We start from the raw sequence: 22349 nt of genomic DNA, 5'->3' as shown, positions 1-22349 counted from the left end.
GTGGCTATATTTTCTAATATGAATATAAGATGACCGCTTATGTAAATATCCTTAGTAGTTTTCAACAGCGATAACCTGTTGACAAATTGTTTGTTCGGTAACGACCCGGCGAGCGTTGAACTGTTTTCGTGTCAACTGTGAACTAGTAAAACTATTTTCAACTAGACTCTACGCCAGGACAGATGATCGGAATAGTTTCAACCGGTGTTACCGGACGGATACGGCTACGGCTGCAGCAGGGTTTTCCTACCGTATCACTCGCCAACGGTTGTCATGAGAACGGCCCCGGCCAATTGACACTAGCGCTCCGCTCGCCGCAACCAAACTGTCCTGTTAGTTGGTCGACTCGCCGCACAGGTTTCGCGTCCAGCGCCCGGTACGGTTACCGCGGGACAGCGACCGTCACTTTGCCTTCTCTTGTCGCGCGACCGCTAAAACGACTGCATATCTCTTAAACCGTAATCCGAGCGAGACCGTCTACTGATAAGTGTATTTTAAAATTCACCTGTTCACGGTTGACGACGTTCCTAAAGTGTTCAGCGTCTCGCACACTGCCAGTTGCGGACATTATGTCGGCAAACTCTCGGCGCAGTTTTTAAGTAGTAAATTGTTCGGTCTCGTCGTATGTACCTTGTCTCTCCACTCTGCTTTCCCTTCAGAACGAATAAATCTTTCGCCTTTTACTAAAGATTTCCATGGAGGGGAACACATGATGAGTCTGTAACCAATTTTAGTCAGTGCCCGGCCCTTATGGGGCTGGGCCATCATCAACACACAAACCATACCCATCACCATTACCGTTACACTGTGTTATTGACTTGTAATGGTAATACCACATCTCACGTGACGTTCACTTGCCGAGGATCGTACTTTTAGCGATTACAAACAATTTAACAGTTTCTAATTCTCATTTTCATATTTATAATGGGCCACTCTGAACGCTCTCCTCTCGTACCGACCAAGAGTGGTCGGTCTGAACGATCATCGATGGAGCGTAAACCGCGTCATGTTGTGACACGGTCACGCGCCTGCCTCACGCTCAGGGAGGAGAACTTCGTCTCTTCATCGTGGCTGGTAAACACTTCAGTGTTGAAGTGGTTAAATGAAAATCTTACTACAGAAATGATCCTGTGAAGTATGATCTTGTTGCGAACGGAAACAAATCTTGGACTAGGTCATTGTAATAACCAGTTGGACATGCGAGAAACTCTCCAGGAATTGTCTCACCGAGATATTGCCATTAAATCCAACGGATTTCACCAGTGCACGGTCCAGTGGAGTTCAGTTTTCAATGTGAATAGCCGCAGTACGCTAACCGACTAGTGAAAATCGTAATATTCTAACGGTTAGAGAGTGGTATTGATGTCGATGCGGCGAGCGCCGTGCCGCACAGACCGTAATGTGGCGGTGCCACCGGCGCGACAGTGTATGTCGCACCGTGGCGTTTAAAACCAGTAAAAACTAATAGTTTACCAGCTAATATGTAAAAATGTTGTTTTTAAACACCTATAATACTGTTTGGAACATGAAATGTGTACATTTTAACGGATACCTTGGCACAATTACCATAGAAACCAACTCTTGCCGTTTGCCTCTCGGTGGCAGATAAAACTGTCGTTTTGGTGGGTACCAATTGTCTGGGCAAGTACATTCATACTTACCTGGCGTAGGGGTTACCGTGATCACGAAGGCGGTTCCCCCAGGATGAGGCCTTTCCATTGCACTACGGTCGGGCTGACTCCTGCGAATGCCCCAAATGTGGGTATCTCGGGCGCGTAATTTTTGGTAGCGGGGACTGCGTTCGCGCCGTTCCTAATTATCCACTGATGCCTTGTCGAGAAAACAAAATAAGAAGAAGAAAAAAAAGATATCTTACGGTTTTAAAATAATTTCACAAGGACATGTTAAAGTTGTCTCTATAATAAATAAAATATTAAATGAGTCAGTTTTCCCACCAAAGTCGATACGTGCAATTATAATATTGACAACCTAGAATAATAAAATGTATACATAAATAAATAGGAATAATTAATTAAATGTGTGTATTCCGACAATGAAAACTGTGATTCGAATATAAACACTTGTTTTCGTGTCTATATGTACCACCAATAATGGTTCTTGTTCACTACTGAACGCTTAAGTAACCTATGGATCGTCTAGATCAGTTAGTCTCTCGCCAACGGCCATACCACGTTGAATATACCGGTTCTCGTCCGATCACCGAAGTCAAGCAACGTCGGGCGTGGTTAGTACTTGGATGGGTGACCGCTTGGGAACACCACGTGCTGTTGGCATTTTTTTGTAATTTTTTTTCTTTTCTAAAATTCAATAATTGTATTTTTACATTACAATTATACTTTCTTGTACTTTTGAACGATTATTATTGTTATTTTGAGCCCAACAATTTTGTGGCAAATAAATAAATTTTTAATGAAAAAACAAACTATCAATACGCGGTTAAGAAAATATTGTGAATTAAATTTATTTTATTTTAATACCAACCAGTAAACATCATCAAAATTGTTGTGTAATAGTGGCAACAGTGTGTACAATATATTTTAATTTATATTATTTTCTTCACGCGTTATAAGAATAAACATGGAACTATTTTGTTTTTATACAACCATAAAACTTTGACGGGGGATAACTGTATATACACTGTTTTATAAGTTATATGCATGATGAAGAATTATTTTATTGTGTGTATTTATTTGGTGGGCCGGTCCCGGCGGTACTGCAATGCCGGGTCAACCCGTGACAGAGGTGGAGCAAGCTTCTAGCACTCCGTCATTTTCCAAAAATCAGTTTAACAAACTGGTCCCTCGATGAGGGACGTATCAGATGTTAAGCTGATAATAACAGATATTTTGGGCCTTTCATTTTTTCGGCAATTCTTTTTTGTCATCATCTAAATCATTTATTTAATGTCCAAATAGTTACATAACCACGGTGCAACATGCAAGTTGCTTATAAACTAATTAACGTCTTAAAATTACAGATAATAACAATAACAATAAATTAATAATAACAAAAAATAATTTAATCAATAATATAAACTTTTAAAGGCCTCTGTAACGATACTAAAACTACAGTTAAAATACTAAAAACTACGTCACATGCAAGTGAATGTAAAAACATGCGATTTAAAAGTTAAAGATTAAAAAACTACTTAAAAACTATAATAAATATATGTAACAAAATCGATTCTCATACCAGGATCAATACTTTACTAACAATAAGAATAATTTTTTACAGATCCTGATCATGATTTTGATCCCGAGCTTGACGGTACTGGGACACACCCGTCACATGCTGGACATAGAGATCCCGGCTCCATTGGACCGCTGTGGAGACACAACGGCGGAAGAGGGCGACACCGTACTGCCGCGAACCGCGTATAGCGTCACTCGTAAAGGAAGTGGTTGGAGGAGGGGCAACCAGCGGTAACACGAATGGCCCTGCCCTGGTCCGGTTTGTTTGAAAGGTCGGACCGGAAGTGGAATTGCAGGGAGGAACGTAGGACAGAGGAAAGCTTGGACCGGGAGCCGCCGTCGACCGCGATGGTCGACCTCTCCCCAGGGACGGACAGTTGGAAAGATCTCCTCTCCTCACACCACCCCCACCGAAGGTCGGGGAGACGCTTGGAGAGGCGGTTAAGTGCAGCCCGGGCCAAGGAAAAGGTTGTCGCAACATTCGTGTCACCGCCAATTTCCCCGTTCAGGTATGACACGAGGAACGCCATATCGACTCTTGCCGCGGTCCGCTGACCAGCAGAGACAGCGAGCCCCTCAAGTGACAGGTGTGCGAACTTAGGGTCAGGTGACGTCAAGAGGTAGAAGGCGTGAGCCACAGCCGAGAGATCCGTGAGGTCAGAGAGTGGCAGGAGGCCGGCTCCACCCCAGGAGGGGGGGAGCGCGATCAGCTCCGCACTGGCACGCTGCGTTCATTACACGCTTGCACCCCAACTTGATCAATTTGTCAAGTTCTCGCAGGCTCGTCTTCCTGATCCTAGCAGTGTTAAAATTAAAAATCAGCTGCGGAACCAGGAAGGTGCGCAAGGCATGCAACTTCTGCCAGGGGGCAAGTATACTCCCGAATATAGAAGCGGCCTCACCCTCGAGCCTCGCGATGGTAGCAACCGAGGTTTGGTCCTCCCTCATCCCGGTGGGGACCCCCAGATGTTGATAGGGCTCACCCTCGCCAAGCACCCTAAGAGGAGCAGCGTCAATTAGGAATTCGGTTGGCCTTACAGTCCGCCTTCAGACCTGGCAACCAAGACCAAGTCATCCGCGTACGCCAGGACACTGACACGCGTGCCATGTAGGTCGGCCCCATGGATGTCCTCCATAGCAACGAGGGGCAGGATCAAAGTCTCCATCACGAGGTTAAAGAGAAGGGGAGACAATTGACAGCCCTGTCTCACACCCGCACCAAAGGGAATCTCGGCCGTCATACCGCCATTGTGCCGGACGGAAGTGACACTGCCCTGGTACAGGTCCTGGATGAGCCGCAGTTGGTCGGCGGTCAGACCGGCAGAGCACAGGGCGGTGAAGAGAGAGGAATGGGGGACACTCCCAAATGCATTGGCCAGGTCAAGCCAGGCAATGCAAAGCTCCCCTCCACGCCTACGTGCCTCATCGAGGAGTTCCTGTAGCAGGAAATTGTGCTCTAGGCAGCCCTCCGCGGGGGTAAACCCTTTCTGGGCTCCTGACAGGAGCCCATTGGCGGAGGCCCACCCAGAGAGGCGGCTGAATAGAAGGCTGCAGAAGAGCTTCCCGCAGGTGTTCGACAGAACTATCGGACGCCAATTGGAAATATCCTCCACCAGACCTTTCTTATGGATCAAAATGGTCGTCGAGACCTTCCAGGCAGGCGGAAACCGCTTGGCCGCCAAGCATACATTAAAAACCGCGGCAAGAACATGCCCTAACGGGTCCCGACGACGCCATACTCTATATCTTACCCCATCCGGGCCAGGAGCGGTGTTAGAGGTCCGGCGGAGGAGGGAGAGGACCTCCCCAGGGGTCGTGGCCTCCAGAAGCGTGGTTGAAGGCACAGCAAGGATAAGGGAGTTAGGGGGTGGGGCCCCCTATAGCAGTCCCTGAAGTGGTCCTCAATGGCTGCTCCAGGGATGCTACAAAAATGGCGAGGCCGCCTTCAGCACCTCGCGGACCGCCCGTCGTGGAGCACGGCGATACAGCCTCTAAAGGCGCGTGGTTTCCTTGGCATCATGGCGTCGTGTAGCCATCAGAGGACGAGCAGTCCGAGCATCCCGGCGATCCCCCCGTTGAGCTTGCTCCGGCCGCGCAGATGCTGACGTCACGAGAGGCAGGTGAGCCAGGAGGGGCGGAGCCAACAGATGATGGTGGGCCAGGAGGCGGCGGAGATGGAGAGGGAGGCCCAGCCACAGGCGCGGCCGGTGGGGCCATAGGCGTGGTTGGAGACACAGGCGGGACTGGAGGTGAGAGTCCATGGGCGTGATGAGGTGGTGGAGTGGGCGGTGACGCAGTGTACAGCACGGGTGACATCATATGGCCGACGGGCAACGGATCATGAGGCGGGGTCACATTCCGTTCCCGTAGTCGGCGGCGGTGAGCGTTTCGCGCGATGGCTGCCGCAGAGCGGGCACGGATGAGGGGGCGGGGGGGGGAGAGAGAGAGTTGGCGATGAGGAGGTCGAGGTGGAGGGTGAAGCAATGGGCGGAGTCATGGGCCGGATGGGGGTGGCAATGCCGATTATCTTCTCCTGAAGAGCGTTATAGGAAGAAGCACATAATCCAAGCTCCTCCTAAGGAAGAAGAAAATCGGCCCTCTGATGTTCTTGGGAGAAATGCGCCTTGGCCTGCTTCAGGGCGTAACGATGCTGCCGGCAGGAAAACTCCACATCACAGCAGACAAATGAAATGTCCCATCCCCCCCCGTGATCTTGATTCAGATGGCGCTTCATCCCCTCCCGTTTTCTAATGCATTGTACGCCCTCCTCAAGGCACTCCGGGCATTGGAGGCGTGTCCTAGAGGGAGGGCACAGAATAATGTTTTGTCCATCGCGCGAAGGTGAGAAGAAACGAAAAAGAAGGAAAAAACCGGAAGAGGAAAAGAAAAATGAAGATGAAGAGAAGTAGGGGTCTCGGGTGCTACAGACGGGGAGTCAGCAAACACTCCACATTGAACAGCCCCCGGACGAATCCTAGGCTCACCGCTTTATTAGGGAAAGTCGGCACGTCAGACCGACCCCACCCGGCTATCCGTTAGGCAGGGCGAAGCTGCCAGGGGTGCGTCCCACCACACCCCGGAATCACCTTGTGCAAAACTGGACAACAACCGGATTGCCATATATCATTTTTTTGTAATTTTTTCTTTTCTAAAATTCAATAATTGTATTTTTACATTACAATTCTACATTCTTGTACTTTTGAACGATTATTATTGTTATTTTGAGCCCTACAATGTTGTGGAAAATAAATTTCTAATGAAAAAAACAAACTATCAATACGCGGTTAAGAAAATATTGTAAATTAAATTTATTTTATTTTAATACCAACCAGTAAACACCATCAAAATTGTTGTGTAATAGTGGCAACAGTGTGTACAATATATTTTAATTTATATTATTTTCTTCACGCGTTATAAGAATAAAACATGGAACTATTTTGTTTTTATACAACTATAAAACTTTGACGGGGGATAACTGTATATACACTGTTTTATAAGTTATGTGCATGATGAAGAATTAGTTTATTGTGTGTATTTATTTGGTGGTGGGCCAGCCGTCCTCGTATGGAACGGCGATGTCGACTATCTTGACGATCTTGTTGTGAGCGTCGATCATCACCACATCCAGACGGCAGCGCACCATCTCCTCCGGGAAATCATCTTCACGGCCTTGGAGCAGCGCTTGAAGGGGCACCCGCTGGTTCACGCGGACCTCAACTCCCTCCGCAGGTCTGATGGCTGCGACGAGGAGATCCTGGACGGCGTTGTGTCTTCGCGTGATGCCAGTAGCAAGGCTGGAGGTGCAGTGGTAGAGCACGTGGGCGGACAAGTGGGGGAGAAGGAGAGGGAGTTGTGGAGGAATCGGAGCTGGGGGGCGCATCAGGAGCAGGAGGCCTAATGGGTGTCACCATCCTGACAATCTTCTCTTGAAAGGTGTTGTAAGATGATGCGCAGACACCCAGCTCGCCATCAGGAAGGAAGAAATCCGCCCCAGAATGACTTTTAGCAAAATGTGCCTTCGCCTGCTTAAGCGCGTACTTCTGCTGGCGACATGAGAACTCGGTGTCGCAGCAGACGAAGGATATCTCCCATCCTCCTCCATGGTTCTGGATCAGGTGCCTCTTCATCCCCTCTCTCTTCCTGACGCACAAAATTCCCGCCTCCAGGCATTCCGGGCATTGAAGTCTTTGGCCCAGAGGCAGGGCACAGAAGAGGGTGGGCTCCATCGGAGGGGAGAAGAAGCAGTAGTCCGCAGCAGAAAGAAGCGCCACCTATTGGAAGACGGTTGAAACTTCGCCTCCCGGCTCTTCTCATAGATGGCAGGGATCTCGGGTGGTGCAGACGGGGAGTCAGCGAACTCCCCACATTGAACACCACCCGGACGACTCCTGGGCTCGGCGCCTTATTAGGGAGGGTCAGTGCGTCACGCTGACCCCACCTGGCTATCCGTTGGCTGGACGAAGCAGCCAGGGGTGAGTCCCACCACCCCCCGGAATCGCCTTGTGCAAAACAGGACAACAACCGGATTGTCCGGTTTTGCACGGAAATTTAACTACACTTTGATCTTAGCCAAAAGGCCGAGAAGCGATAAAATAGACGTGCTTTACAATTACATAGAGTAAAAAGTTACTTGCAATTTGTCGCTCGAGAAAGAAAAACAACAAAAGTCGGAAATTTGGAGAAAAAAAGTGGTTAGAAAACCGTGTTTTCGCTATTTTAGAGAAACAGTTTTGTTATATGCGTAATAGATTCCCTCCGGCCAGAGAACAAGAGTGAAAAACCGTTATTCTATCAGAAAGACAACGACGGGGCTCGTGTAATCGCCAGCCACGAGCCGGCCGTACAGAGCCGCACGCACCGTCACCCGTCACTTGACCACCTCCTGCCAACCAACCATCGTGTTTGGTGGTGTTTTACGGGTCGTCAAAGGTCGGCAAAGGCGGCTAAGGCGGCTATATTTTCTAATATAAATCATTCATTCATTTTCATTTATTTATCTCATTTACATATAATACAAACATATGATAATAATATACACGAGAAGGTACCCACATGGGCAAAAGCCTGTGTGTGAGAACCGAGTCCATCTTCACTCGAGTTTGCAATCACAATAATACTAATATATAATGTAAATATTAGAACAAAATTACAATTGTATGATTTATAGATAACTAAAAATAACTAAATAGTAAACATACTCTGTTTGGATGCATATTAACTAAATTCAAGCAGTGTAAAAAGTAATAATTTAATCAGTTATGATAATGGAACGACATGACAAAGATGCAACAAATTCTAGTATATGAAGTTTTATGGCTATAAGAAGTAAGACAACATACGGGATATGCTTAAAGAGTGCCCAAGAAACCTTATTTTAAGAGCTATAAAAAAGGAAAAGAATAGAAAAATAAAAAGATAAACAGAAACGCATCATTTTATTGTTGTCGATTTCTGGAACCTATATCGAAATTAATGCATTCCTTCACAAGGAAAATAAAACACACACACACGCATGCATACAAAGCTAAACAATAAACTCACACACACACACACACACACACACACACACACAGAGAGAGAGAGAGAGAGAGAGAGAGAGAGAGAGAGAGAGAGAGAGAGAGAGAGACTCACACACAACACACACACACACACGCACACACGCCTCAGCGGTCTCGCGCATACATCCGCAACACATCAAATCAAATCAATTTTTTATTGCCAGGACATAATCACATGTATAGCACAAAAGCTTAATGCATTAATTAAGAATGCTCGCACATGTCCGTCACCAAGGTATTCACAAACTATATATCAAATATCATCGCAGTAATTATCACTCGGCACGAACAGATCACTCAGAGTAGATAGAAGTGAGTATAGCGTTTGCATCACTCCTCCCCAATGCAATTAACCAGTTCATTAACTTCTTTTTGTACGCTTCGACTTTAATGTTCCAATTTTCTCTCAGTTCCAATGGTAAATTTTGGTAGATTGTGTGTAGAACGTAGAAAGAATTTGTTTTATTTATAGACTTAGTATAACGTGCTGTGGCGATACCAATATTCAATCTATGTCTTGTGTTGTATGCATGTTCCACTTTCTCTAAAAATGAAAATTTATGTTTGAAACCGTACAAAATCAAAACTTTTAGGAATAGTTGTCTAATATCAAGAATCATAAGTAAACGAAACAAATTTTCTGATGGGAACCTCCTTGTTTTTTGAGACCAGCTTTCATAATAGACTTTTGTGTAATTTGTAATGGTTTTATTACTGTATTAGAAGCCCCTCCCTACGCAATGATTCCATACTGAAGGATCGATTGAACATATGCGTAATAAACAATTTTGATATGGCGGAAATTTAGCACACGTGATAATGTAACGAACATATAAATGCATTTCCGTAGTTTGCTATTGATATAGCTAACATGGGCTGCCCAAGCGAGTCTATTATCAAACATTACTCCAAGATATTTGAAAGTACTAACACGTTCGATACTATGACACTGACAGGGTATCAGGCGGCCACCGCACTGCCCATTGTGCATCTTCAGTTGTAGACCCACTGGGTCGCGCGTTGCGCGCAGGTACACAGCCATGTGCTTCGTCTTGCATATATTTACAGTCAGTCGATTACTGTCAAACCACTGTTTAAAGGTGTGAAGTCCTCTTTCAGCATTCCTATAGACTTCCTCCCACATATGACCATCAAATAACGCTACTGTGTCGTCTGCGTACAAGTATAACGTACCATTATTAAGAATGATCTTTCCTATATCATTTGTATAGATTAAGAAAAGTAAAGGTCCAAGTGTACTCCCCTGGATAAACCCCAAAATTTATTTGCTTGGATTCGCTTTTTATACCGTTAATTTCAACAATTTGCCGCCTATTACATAAATAACTTTTAAACCACTTCAGCGTGTTGTCTCTTACACCAATTAATTCTAATTTTTTTAACCAAAATGTGTCTATCTAAGGAGTCAAACGCTTTTGCCAAGTCGATGAACACCAATAAAGAGAGCTTACCTTTAGCTATATTGTTATGGATGTGTCTTGTTAAGTTAAAAAGGGCGTCTTCCACCGTAACATCTTTCCTAAAACCAAACTGATTTTAAAAAATTATATTGTTTTCAAATAGATAATGGGTTAATTGTTTTCTAACAATCTTCTCTAATAACTTGGATATAACGCTTAAGAGAGAGATCGGGCGATAGTTCGAACGCTCTCCCTTCTCACCTCCCTTGAATATAGGCATCACCTTGGCAATTTTAAATATGTCTGGAAAAATACCATCTATGAGACTAGTATTTATTATGTGCAAGAGTGGTTTTTTTAGATAGGTAAAGTTATCTTTGATAATATCAGTAGTAATACCATCCATTCCTGGAGCTGAGCCTCCTTTTAACTCGACCATACACTCTTCCATCTGCTGTTCGGTAACTGGAGTCAACCTAAACTCCGTCCGCAACCTGATATGTTCAATATCAACCAAGCCAACTCTTCTCCCACATTAACAAAATAATTATTTAGTAAATTCGCTACATAATTTGTGTTATCATCATCTTTGATATTTGTAACCGAAGCAACGAAATGTTCCACTGGGAAGCGTGAATTTGTTTTAGTTTTCCCTGCTATTTCTCCGATATGCTGCCACAGTTTTTTAGGATTTCTGATTGATTGATTGATTAATTTTAGTTTTGTAATAATTTTCTTTTGTTGTTTTTAATAGTTTACTTAAAATATTACGATAATTTTTGAAATAATTTAACAATTCACGGTTGAAAGGCTGACATTTAACTCGTTTGCTCAGTTTATCTCTTTTACGGATTGATGTAATTAGTCCTCGACTTATCCAAGGTTTCAACTTCAACTCCTTATTCCGAAAAACTACATGATTTGAGGAGACTTTCATACTATCGTTAATTTTTCTGACCAACATTTCGGCGCTATTATTTACATCAGTACAATAATATATTTTTTTCCAGTTGCATCTAGCTATTTGATTTTTTACTTCGGATTTATTCATTACGACTACACTTTTACTCGATCTGCTACCAGATTTTTTATTTAATCTACTCCATTCAGTTGCAATCAAAAAATGATCTGTTATTGCAGTTTTTATGACAACTGAAATTATATTCTCAGTATTATGAGCGTCTACAAAAATATGATCGATGCAGTGAGCTGTATGTGCAGTGACGCGAGTAGGTCTGTCTACACAAGCCACAAACCCTGCTGCGTACAGTACGTCGAGATATCGCTCAGCCGCCGCCGATCTCGCGCAATCCAGTATACAACAGTTAATATCCCCCACAATCCAGTACGTGCGGTCCCTGACTCGACTGTCACAGTATCTCTCTAAGTCACTGATAAACAGTCACCGTCGTTTGATGGACTACGATAAAGTGCCAGGACTGTGAACCGCTCACTGCCGGTTTCTACATTCACCTGAAGACACGTTGCGCCATGAAACTTTACTTCACTCACCATACTACTAAATAACTTATTTACATAGCAGATAACTCCATCATTCTGATTTCTCCTTAACCTATTGCAAAAAATATCAAATCCTTCAATTTTAAACATCTCATATTCTCCCTCTTCACACCAAGTTTCTGTGAGAATTATTAAGTCAAAGTTAATTTTAATGCTATTTAGTACAACCACTAGTTCGTCAAAATTTTTGTTATAGCTCCTGATATTTATATGAATGAAACGTATATTTGTGCTTGAATGATTAAATATTCTATCAACTTCACATACATCCTCACAGTCGAAACATGCAACATATCTTAAATTATCCACTTCTGCAAGGTCACCCATTATCAATCACATTACTCCACCCACCACACCTTACGCCTGGCTGTACAAAGTAACACCTACAGTCTTATATTAGCTATCCTCTTAAACTATTATCGTATTGTTATGTTTACAGTTACCAGATACACACACTCACTTTCTTATTTACACACCGTCACACACACACACACACACATGTAAATGCACGTACATACACAATCCTACCTGTATTCATTCATGCACAGAAACACATGTCCATGCATTCATACACTTACACACATATACAAACTCCACACACATGCATTTATGCTAATACGACTCACGCATACATTATATGATATAGATACCTCCATAACTCGCACATAACATGCATACCCATACGTTCCTCACGTCTACGCACTCGTGAACACAACATGAGTTTTGTTAAAGAAATGCAAATACTCCCTCACTACCACCCTGCTATTATTCCTCTAATATATCATCTTACTAAGTATATAATGTAGTCAATTTATACTGATACAAATGAGAGTTAATGATATGTACATTCGCCAAAGTTGATATAACTAAAGTTATTTCTAATTTACTGGAACATATCTCACTTTACGATAATATCACAAATGAATTATTTCATATTATATATGAATGCATGGTACAAAAAGGATTATTTGTGCATCTTTGTGAACAATGTATATTTTATTACATCTTATGAAAGCTACGTAGGCCTATATACACTTGAAGGTGTCTCACTTCATAGAGATTCATGTTAATAATAAAGCAGACTGCCACAAGTACAAGATACAAAATTTATGTATAGGAAAAAACTATTTTAAACTCCACAATTCAATTATTATAGTATTTCGATATAACACACATATGAATCGTAAACGATTTCCCTTAAATTTAAGTTACATTACACACACACAACATTTTTACAGTTATTAATGAATGATTAGGCCTACTTCTTGTTTGTTTATCCTAGACAGTTATGTACAGAAAAATCAATTTCGTGAATTAAAATATTATGCATACAATCTAAAATAATATAAAAACAATAAGATATTGACATATTTACTGAGATTCAAAGATTGAGTTAGTTGATAAATAACCATGTAACTACGGAAATTTACTACAATACGAATCGCAGTGAAAAATATAGCTAAATAATATTAAATAGGCGAGAAATAAAACGATCATGATATAGTACTAACCACTTATAATTTGTTATACTTGGACTAATAATTGTTCAAAATAATTAGGTTTTATAGTGATAACAACCACTTTAGCTATTGATAACAAATGATTTTTTGTCTAACCAAACAAAAGGTATATACTATATGTATTTAGTAAATAACGTGGCTTATTATAATTTAAATTTTCAAACTAAAAATTTAATTTTCAACAGCAATACATGAACTGAAATACATTAATCTTCGAATAGTATTTACAATATAGAAGTAATAAATAAAAACAATAAACTCATGCACCAGAGTTTATAAAACAAATTAAGCTTATGTAAAGAAAACAATACTGTATGTTGAAAATAAAAAATGCTGCCTTTAGGACTTAGATTCTTGGATCTCATCTAATCTCACCCAGCTATACTGTCCAGATCTTCAGCAAACCATACTCTCTGTGCGTGACTTCCTTCTTCCTTCCGAACCAGGATCTTTCCCTCGACAGTCCAAGACTGCTGCCAACTTCTTGTCTCTCACATGTTGCTTGGCTCTCCCCAGAAGGAACTTGTTGTGGCCTGTGAGATGACTGTTTATATACACAGGGCCAGGCTGCAGGCGAGTGGAGATGTCTGTAGTCGTCAGCTTCTTCTTTCTAGCGGCCGCAAGCCACATATCTCTGGTGCCAAGGTATATAAAAGCTGCGATGATAGTTGGATGGTGGGTGTCAGATGTTGGCATACGGTGGACTACATTTAAGTCACCCCTATTTTACGGCACATCTAAGGCTTTCGCAATGGCTTCCATGACCATGAGTATATCTTCTTTACCAGAGGAAGGCACGCCTTTAATTTCGATATTGTTCCGACGGGTGTATTGCTGTAGTTCAAGGAGCTCGCGTTTTAAAAGCCGAATTTCTTGTTTATTTTCTTTATTCATCTGGATGTTATCCACCATATTCTTCTTCAATTCGGTATTCTCTTGCTCCAAAACTAAGATTTTCACTCTAAATTCCTCAATTACGTCCTTCACCCCTTGCACTAGTGTTTCTAAGCCGCCAAAACGCTCCCTTGATTCCTTCATATTATATGCCATATCTTTTCTAATAGTTTGAAGCATAGCCATGACGTTGTCCGAACTTAATGTTGTAATGTCAGATTTGCCACTGTGAGATGATGCATTTTCTGTTTCACACGAGTCGCACCGCCACGTGCCCTTTTTACTTCGCAGTCTCTTCACGGCGTCCGTGGTTTGCAATCTGCAGCAAGCAGGGTGATAGACGCCACCACATTCATTACACTTAGCAACAATGTCTTTAGCACTTTCCAGATCAGTGTTACACTTCGCTCATTTTTCGACCATGCTGTTACTGAATGTTTACAATTAAATAAAAAAACGGTAAAAAGAGAATCTTCAACTCTCGTAATATAAGGTAATCATTTAATTTAATATTGGCACAATTCTTTGTATAAACTGCAATAACTAAGACGGTGAGTAATAACTTTCAATCACGAGGAACGAGATCGCAAACACGCACAGACCGGCTCGGTGGGCAGGATCACGGAGCTTATCACGGAGCCATCCGGACTGCTCGAGCGACTGATAAGGACTGAAAAATATAAGATGACCGCTTATGTAAATTTCCTTAGTAGTTTTCAACAGCGAGAACCTGTTGACAAATTGTTTGTTCGGTAACGACCCGGCGAGCGTTGAACTGTTTTCGTGTCAACTGTGAACTGGTAAAACTATTTTCAACTAGACTCGACGCCAGGACAGATGATTTTCCCTTGTTAAACTAATTAAAATCGTAATCGGAATGGTTTCAACCGGTGTTACCGGATGGATACGGCTACGGCTGCGGCAGCATTTTCCCACCGTATCACTCGTCAACGGTTGTCATGAGAACGGCCCCGGCCAATTGACACTAGCGCTCCGCTCGCCGCAACCAAACTGTCCTGTTAGTTGGTCGACTCGCCGCACAGGTTTCGCGTCCAGCGCCCGGTACGGTTACCGCGGGACGGCGACCGTCACTTTGCCTTCTCTTGTCGCGCGACCGCTAAAACGACTGCATATCTCTTAAACCGTAATCCGAGCGAGACCGTCTACTGACAAGTGTATTTTAAAATTCACCTGTTCACAGTTCCTAAAGTGCTCAGCGTCTCGCACACTGCCAGATGCGGACATTATGTCGGCAAACTCTCGGCGCAGTTTTTAAGTAGTAAATTGATCGGTCTCGTCGTATGTACCTTGTCTCTCCACTCTGGTTTCCCTTCAGAACGAATAAATCTTTCGCCTTTTACTAAAGATTTCCATGGAGGGGAACACATGATGAGTCTGTAACCAATTTTTAGTCAGTGCCCGGCCCTTATGGGGCTGGGCCATCATCAACACACAAACCATACCCATCACCATTACCGTTACACTGTGTTATTGACTTGTAATGGTAATACCACATCTCACGTGACGTTCACTTGCCGAGGATTTAACAGTTTCTAATTCTCATTTTCATATTTATAATGGGCCACTCTGAACGCTCTCCTCTCGTACCGACCAAGAGTGATCGGTCTGAACGATCATCGATGGAGCGTAAACCGCGTCATGTTGTGACACGGTCACGCGCCTGCCTCACGCTCAGGGAGGAGAACTTCGTCTCTTCATCGTGGCTGGTAAACACTTCAGTGTTGAAGTGGTTAAATGAAGATCTTACTACAGAAATGATCCTGTGAAGTATGATCTTGGTGCGAAAGGAAACAAATCTTGAACTAGGTCATTGTAATAACCAGTTGGACATGCGAGAAAACTCTCCAGGAATTGTCTCACCGAGATATTGCCATTGAAATCCAACGGATTTCACCAATGCACGGTCCAGTGGAGTTCAGTTTTCAATGTGAATAGCCGCAGTACGCTAACCGACTAGTGAAAATCGTAATATTCTAAACGGTTGGAGAGTGGTATTGGTGTCGATGCGGCGAGAGCCGTGCCGGACAGACCGTAATGTGGCGGTGCCACCGGCGCGACAATGTATGTCGCACCGTGGCGTTTAAAACCAGTAAAAACTAATAATTTACCAACTTATATGTAAAAATGTTGTTTTTAAACACCGACAATACTGTTTGGAACATGAAATGTGTGCATTTTAACGGATACCTTGCCACAGTTACCATAGAAACCAACTCTTGCCGTTTGCCTCTCGGTGGCAGATAAAACTGTCGTTTTGGTGGGTACCAATTGTCTGGGCAAGTACATTCATATTTACCTGGCGTAGGGGTTACCGTGATCACGAAGGCGGTTCCCCCAGGATGAGGCCTTTCCATTGCACTACGGTCGGGCTGACTCCTGCGAATGCCCCAAATGTGGGTATCTCGGGCGCGTAATTTTTGGTAGCGGGGACTGCGTTCGCGCCGTCCCTAATTATCCACTGATGCCTTGTCGAGAAAACAAAATAAGAAGAAGAAGAAAAAAAAGATATCTTACGGTTTTAAAATAATTTCACAAGGACATTTTAAAGTTGTCTCTATAATAAATAAAATATTAAATGAGTCAGTTTTCCCACCAAAGTCGATACGTGCAATTATAATATTGACAACCTAGAATAGTAAAATGTATACATAAATAAATAGGAATAATTAATTAAATGTGTGTATTCCGACAATGAAAACTGTGATTCGAATATAAACACTTGTTTTCGTGTCAATATGTACCACCAATAATGGTTCTTGTTCACTACTGAACGCTTAAGTAACCTATGGATCGTCTAGATCAGTTAGTCTCTCGCCAACGGCCATACCACGTTGAATATACCGGTTCTCGTCCGATCACCGAAGTCAAGCAACGTCGGGCGTGGTTAGTACTTGGATGGGTGACCGCTTGGGAACACCACGTGCTGTTGGCATTTTTTTTGTAATTTTTTTCTTTTCTAAAATTCAATAATTGTATTTTTACATTACAATTCTACATTCTTGTACTTTTAAACGATTATTATTGTTATTTTGAGCCCTACAATTTTGTGGCAAATAAGTAAATTTTTAATGAAAAAACAGACTATCAATACGCGGTTAAGAAAATATTGTGAATTAAATTTATTTTATTTTAATACCAACCAGTAAACACCATCAAAATTGTTGTGTAATAGTGGCAACAGGTGAATTTTAAAATACACTTGTCAGTAGACGGTCTCGCTCGGATTACGGTTTATGAGATATGCAGTCGTTTTAGCGGTCGCGCGACAAGCGAAGGCAAAGTGACGGTCGCCGTCCCGCGGTAACCGTACCGGGCGCTGGACGCGAAACCTGTGCGGCGAGTCGACCAACTAACAGGTCAGGTCAGGTTAGGTTACTGTGACTGTGGGGGGTTGTTCCCCCACGTCTTTCTAAGCCTCTGCCGATTTGGCTTTTGCTTAGTGTAAGCAAGGGTCAAAGCCCTAGTAGCTTTTGCTACTCGTCAGTAATATGTTGTAGTATTTCAGTGTAGTAGTGGTGGTAGTGGTCGTAGTCTTCCCGATGTCTATCAGTCTTCCATTGGAAGACGAAGTGCGGGGACCCCCTGGGCACTGAGCTGTAGTAGATGTTCCCACGGTGAAGATGCTGGGGTCTCTTCTAGTCTGGATGTTAGTCCGTCCACGAAGCTCCTGATGGTAGAAACGTTGGACGAAGCCCTGACCACGGTGTTCCTAACGAACCAGGGCGACCCAGTGGCCCGCCGGAGGCAGACGCTCTGGACTGCGAGCAGCTGTCTCCGTGCGGTCTTGCAGGTGAGGTAGTACCATGCTGGGGCCGCGTATGTGAGCATTGGTCGTATCAAAGCCGTGTAGAGCAGGGCTTTCGTCCTGGTCGGTAGCTTCGTGGAGTTGAGCAGGGGAGCGATGCTGCCGGTGCCCTTCCTCGCTTGGCCGCAGATCCTCTTGACGTGGGGAGTGAACGTCAGCTTGGAGTCCAGGAGTACCCCCAGGTACTTCACTGTCGCCTTCCAAGGGATGTAGTCCCCGTTGAGAGGCAGGTGTCGGCTTGTCTCCTTGTCCTGGTGAAGTTTATCGCTTCACACTTGTCAACGTTGACCTTAATCCTCCACTTGGTCAACCAGGGCTCCAGTAGGTGCAGCTGCCGCTGGATGTAGAATCCAAGCCATCCTCAGGTTGGCAGACGTGGCCGTGAGGAGCGCATCGTCCGCATACAAGGACAGCTGCACTCTCGGAGCGAACGGAAAGTCGTTTGTGTACCACAGGTACAGGATCGGGCCGAGGACCGATCCCTGTGGCACACCAGATGTCACTGGGCGGGTCGTGGAGGCGGATCGGGCAACGCTGACGCTGAAGGTCCGGAGGTGGAGATAACTTCGGAGTAGCTTGAAGATCCTGCCAGGCAACGGGGATTCTGTGAGTTTGAAGAGCAGTCCCTCATGCCATACCTTGTCGAAGGCTTTGCTAACGTCTATCAGGACCGAAGTGGAGTGGTGCTTCCTCTCCACAGCTCCAGTGATGGTATTTAATACTCTGCGGAGCTGTAGAGTGGTGGAGTGTCCAGAGCGGAATCCGAACTGTTCAGTCCTGATAGACGTGAAGAACTCCTCAGGGAACCTCGTCAGGACGATTGTCTCCAGGATTTGGAGAGCACAGGCAGGAGAGAGATTTGCCTGTGATTCTCCGGGAAGAGAGGGTCCTTGCCGGGCTTGGGAATCATGATCACCTTGGCATCCTTCCAGGTGGTCGGGAAGTAGGCCAGGCGTAAACATGAGTTAAAGATGCAGGTGATCGTGACAATCACCCAAGCCGGCAGATTTTTCAATGCTGGAGTCCCCAAGGAGTCCGGGCCAGGGGCCTTCTTCGGGCGAAGGTGGTCCTGCACTTCGAGAGTGGTCACAAGTGGCAACGGGTCGTCATCTTCTGGTTGGTAGTCTTCCAGGAAGTCCTCGATCATCTCGCAGGTGTCCTCGTCGTAGACGTCTGCGTGTGGGGAGAATTGGTCTTCCATGGTGTCGGCGAAGGCTTCCGCTCGGTCTCCAGGGGAGTAGACGATACCACGCTGGCCGTGAAGAGGCCGCGTCGTCTTCTTCTCCCCTCGAAGGGCTCTGGAGAGTTTCCAGATGCCGCCGACACCACCGTCAGCTTGGTGCTCCACGAAGTCGTCCCACGCTGCCGCTCTATGTTCCGCCAGGAGACGCGAGCACCTCCTGGCCTGGCGGTTGAAGGTCTGCTTGGCGTGGGGACAACGGGACTGCTGATACTCCCTTCGCAGTCTGCGTCGAAGACGTATCTCCTCTCTCAAATCCTCGGGTAGAGGTGGTGCGATGTCCGTCCTGGAGAGAGGTGATGACGAGGCTGTCACAGCTTCCTGGAGGGTGGTCGTCAGGTCGAGTACTTGTCGGTCTAGCTGGTCCGGTGAGTCGGCAGGAGTTGGTGGCGGTCGGTGCCTGTTAGCGAGGTAGTTCGCGTATTTGTGCCAGGTGACCTTGGTGGAGCGAGCCGGTGGATAGGCTATAGTTCCGTCGTCTGGCAGGTCAAAGACAACTGGCACGTGGTCTGATGAAAGATCAGACACCGCGAAAACCTCGATGTGGCCGGCAAGTGAGCCAGCTAGACCGATGTCCAGTATGTCTGGAAGATGACGTCCGTTGTAGCTGTAGTGTGTCGGTTCTTCGGGACTCAGTACTTGGATGTGGCGACGGTTTTCCAGGAGACGGTGGAGTTCTCTGCCGGTGGAGTTGGAGTTCCGGCATCCCCAGTCCAGGTGCTTGGCATTGAGGTCCCCGGCAACAAGTGCAGGGGCCAGGTCGTAGCAGGGCATCGAGGCAGCGTGGCTGGATGATCCTCTGAGGCGGGTAATATACCAAGGCTATCTCCAGTTCAGTTCCACTGTATTGGACGGCAACCCGAGTGATCTCGATTCCTGGAACAGGGACTGCTGCCAGGTGACGGTGAGTCACTCGCCGATGTACTAAGATCGCCGAGCCTCCGCTGCGATGGATGTTCTGGAGCTGCCGGTCGGTGCGGTACACCTGGTAGTTGGGGATGCTAAAGCGGTCTGACGTCCTGAAGTGGGTCTCCTGGAGAAGGGCGACGTCCACATCCAAGTCCTATAGTAGTTGGCTGAGTTCCAGCCTCTTGTCTGCTACCCCATCGGAGTTCCAGCTGATGACTCTCAGCTTACCCATGCATGGAGGCGGACAACAAGTCCATGAGTCGCGACATCGTCGCAACCATGCTGGTCAGCTGGGAGATCATCTCCGATATTCCTGCCTTGAGGTCTTGAGGCAGGAGGGCAGCAGGCTGTTTGGTCGTTGGGATGTCGGTGGGGGGCAGGGGGGTTGCCGTTTCCACACTGGGGGCCGTCTTTGGTATTTCCAGACGTAGTCGAGGCGTGGGGCGTGGAGCTGGGGATCTAGTGGCGGTGGGTGGAGACTCTTTCCTGGGCTTCTCTGGTTGCTGGCGGGCGGTAGCATGTTGACGTTGCTGGTCCTGGATCCTTGCAGGCCGAGCTCCGCGGTTTAGCGGGTTTCGCGGAGGGCGATGACGACGCCGCTGCACCTGCTGGAATTCCTCTTCCTCACAGCCGGCCTCTGGGGAATCTCTTTGGCCCATGGGGGTTTTTGATCTCCGGTGTCTTTACCGTGACTGGTGCAGGACGAGATTTAGGCTGCTTGGTCCTGGGAGCAACTTTTAGAGAAGCCTTTGTTGCCGCTGAGTATGTCATCTGCCGCTCCGACTTGAAGGCGGCGCAACCCCTGTAGTTTGCCGCGTGGGCCTCACCACAGTTGCAGCACTTTGCCGGGGTGGAGGATTCCTTAGAGTAGAGGCTAGCGGGGTGACCCTCTCCGCAGCGAACACAGCGTACTTCCCTATGACTGTGGCTTGAGCCGTGGCCAAATCCCTGGCAACGGTGGCACTGGATTGGTCCGCCAGACCTGGTATATTTGCGGACCTCCAGCCTGCAGAACAATATGTTTGTCAGGCCGTAGATTTCCGCAGGAGGCCTGACATCATCGCCTCCACGTAGTGTGACAATCCACAAGCTGGTCGGCTGGCCCCTCCTTGTTTTAAGCAGCTTCGCTTCTACCATGCCGTATCTGTCAGCTTGGAGTTCTGCCTTCAGTTCCTCCGGGGTAAGGGTTGAAGGCAACCCCTTTATCACGACCTTCAGAAGCCGCTCCGTCGTCATCGCAAAGGTGTGGAAGCGGATCTTCTGCTCCTGGAGGTAGCGCTGGATGCTCCTGAAGTGGGCCACGGTTGTGGTCTTCAGCCTGAGCGTTCTAGCCGTGCACACGACTTCGAGGTCACCGCCCACGAGCTGCTTTAGTGTAACTGCGTGGCTTGCCCACCCCTTGGGCACGTCAAGTATTATCGGTGGGATGTGGGGGCCCCGCTCCACCTCCATGGCCTGGTCATCTTCTTTGTCCGTCCGTCGACTCTTCGATGGGAGATCCGATGCTGGAGCCGCCTGTCTCTTCCGCAGGCTTGCGGTAGAGCGAGAGAGGGTCCCGTCGGAGGCCGCATTCGAGGTCAGCACCGTGGGCTCGGCAGCCGGAGCAGAAGAACCCGGTGTGGCTGGGTGGCCTTTAGAATGGCCTTTTACGGCCTCTGACCAGCGCAGGTTCCCCTGGCACTTGGTCGCTGCACCCTAACAGCTTTCGGGGGTAGTCCCGACTTCACCCGGGCCCTGACATGTCCTGGGTGGAATATTTGTGCTGGCCTGAACAGCAGTGCAGTGCTGGGATCCCGCGGCCCGGTCGGCTGACCGGTGCGGGCTCACCTGGCACATTGCACAACAGGACTCCGGTAAATTCCGGACTTCACCCGGGCCCTGGTCTCCCGTCCCGGGTGGAAACATGTTGCTGGGTAGTCCAGCGGTGAATTGGCCTTTTAAAAGGCCTTTTGGGCAGACAGCGCTGAGGCCCGCTTGGCAAGCCGCGCGGGACCCCAGTAGTGTCGCCAGCGGCTCCGGTATACCGGTTCCGCCAACTGGGACCGCCGAGGCAGATCCCTCTTCCGTCATCTTCATCCGTGGTCGATGTCGCTCTAGTAGAGTTGTTTACTCGTCCACGTCTCCCTGATATGCCAACTAACAGGACAGTTTGGTTGCGGCGAGCGGAGCGCTAGTGTCAATTGGCCGGGGCCGTTCTCATAACAACCGTTGGCGAGTGATACGGTGGGAAAACGCTGCCGCAGACATA

The 22349-nt window shown here is 46.2% G+C and overlaps 9 non-coding genes across 9 annotated transcripts; 6 read left to right on the top strand and 3 right to left on the bottom strand.

Annotated features, from left to right (window-relative positions):
- Positions 1–639: 639 nt before the first annotated feature.
- LOC124371646 lies at positions 640–761 on the top strand. The gene has a single exon (XR_006923257.1). It is a non-coding gene; the product is annotated as a U5 spliceosomal RNA (small nuclear RNA).
- Positions 762–928: 167 nt separating this feature from the next.
- LOC124371644 lies at positions 929–1145 on the bottom strand. The gene has a single exon (XR_006923255.1). It is a non-coding gene; the product is annotated as a small nucleolar RNA U3 (small nucleolar RNA).
- A 508-nt stretch (positions 1146–1653) lies between these two features.
- Positions 1654–1816, top strand: LOC124371649. Its single transcript, XR_006923260.1, has one exon. It is a non-coding gene; the product is annotated as a U1 spliceosomal RNA (small nuclear RNA).
- A 359-nt stretch (positions 1817–2175) lies between these two features.
- On the top strand, positions 2176–2294 carry LOC124371647. Its single transcript, XR_006923258.1, has one exon. It is a non-coding gene; the product is annotated as a 5S ribosomal RNA (ribosomal RNA).
- A 415-nt stretch (positions 2295–2709) lies between these two features.
- Positions 2710–2895, bottom strand: LOC124371650. Its single transcript, XR_006923261.1, has one exon. It is a non-coding gene; the product is annotated as a U2 spliceosomal RNA (small nuclear RNA).
- A 12547-nt stretch (positions 2896–15442) lies between these two features.
- Positions 15443–15565, top strand: LOC124371645. The gene has a single exon (XR_006923256.1). It is a non-coding gene; the product is annotated as a U5 spliceosomal RNA (small nuclear RNA).
- Positions 15566–15707: 142 nt separating this feature from the next.
- LOC124371643 lies at positions 15708–15924 on the bottom strand. The gene has a single exon (XR_006923254.1). It is a non-coding gene; the product is annotated as a small nucleolar RNA U3 (small nucleolar RNA).
- Positions 15925–16435: 511 nt separating this feature from the next.
- On the top strand, positions 16436–16597 carry LOC124371648. The gene has a single exon (XR_006923259.1). It is a non-coding gene; the product is annotated as a U1 spliceosomal RNA (small nuclear RNA).
- Positions 16598–16960: 363 nt separating this feature from the next.
- LOC124371642 lies at positions 16961–17079 on the top strand. The gene has a single exon (XR_006923253.1). It is a non-coding gene; the product is annotated as a 5S ribosomal RNA (ribosomal RNA).
- Positions 17080–22349: the final 5270 nt, after the last annotated feature.

This window comes from Homalodisca vitripennis, unplaced genomic scaffold (assembly GCF_021130785.1).
Source record: "Homalodisca vitripennis isolate AUS2020 unplaced genomic scaffold, UT_GWSS_2.1 ScUCBcl_1780;HRSCAF=5830, whole genome shotgun sequence".
NCBI lineage: Eukaryota > Metazoa > Arthropoda > Insecta > Hemiptera > Cicadellidae > Homalodisca > Homalodisca vitripennis.
This window is presented reverse-complemented; position numbering and strand designations above follow the sequence as displayed.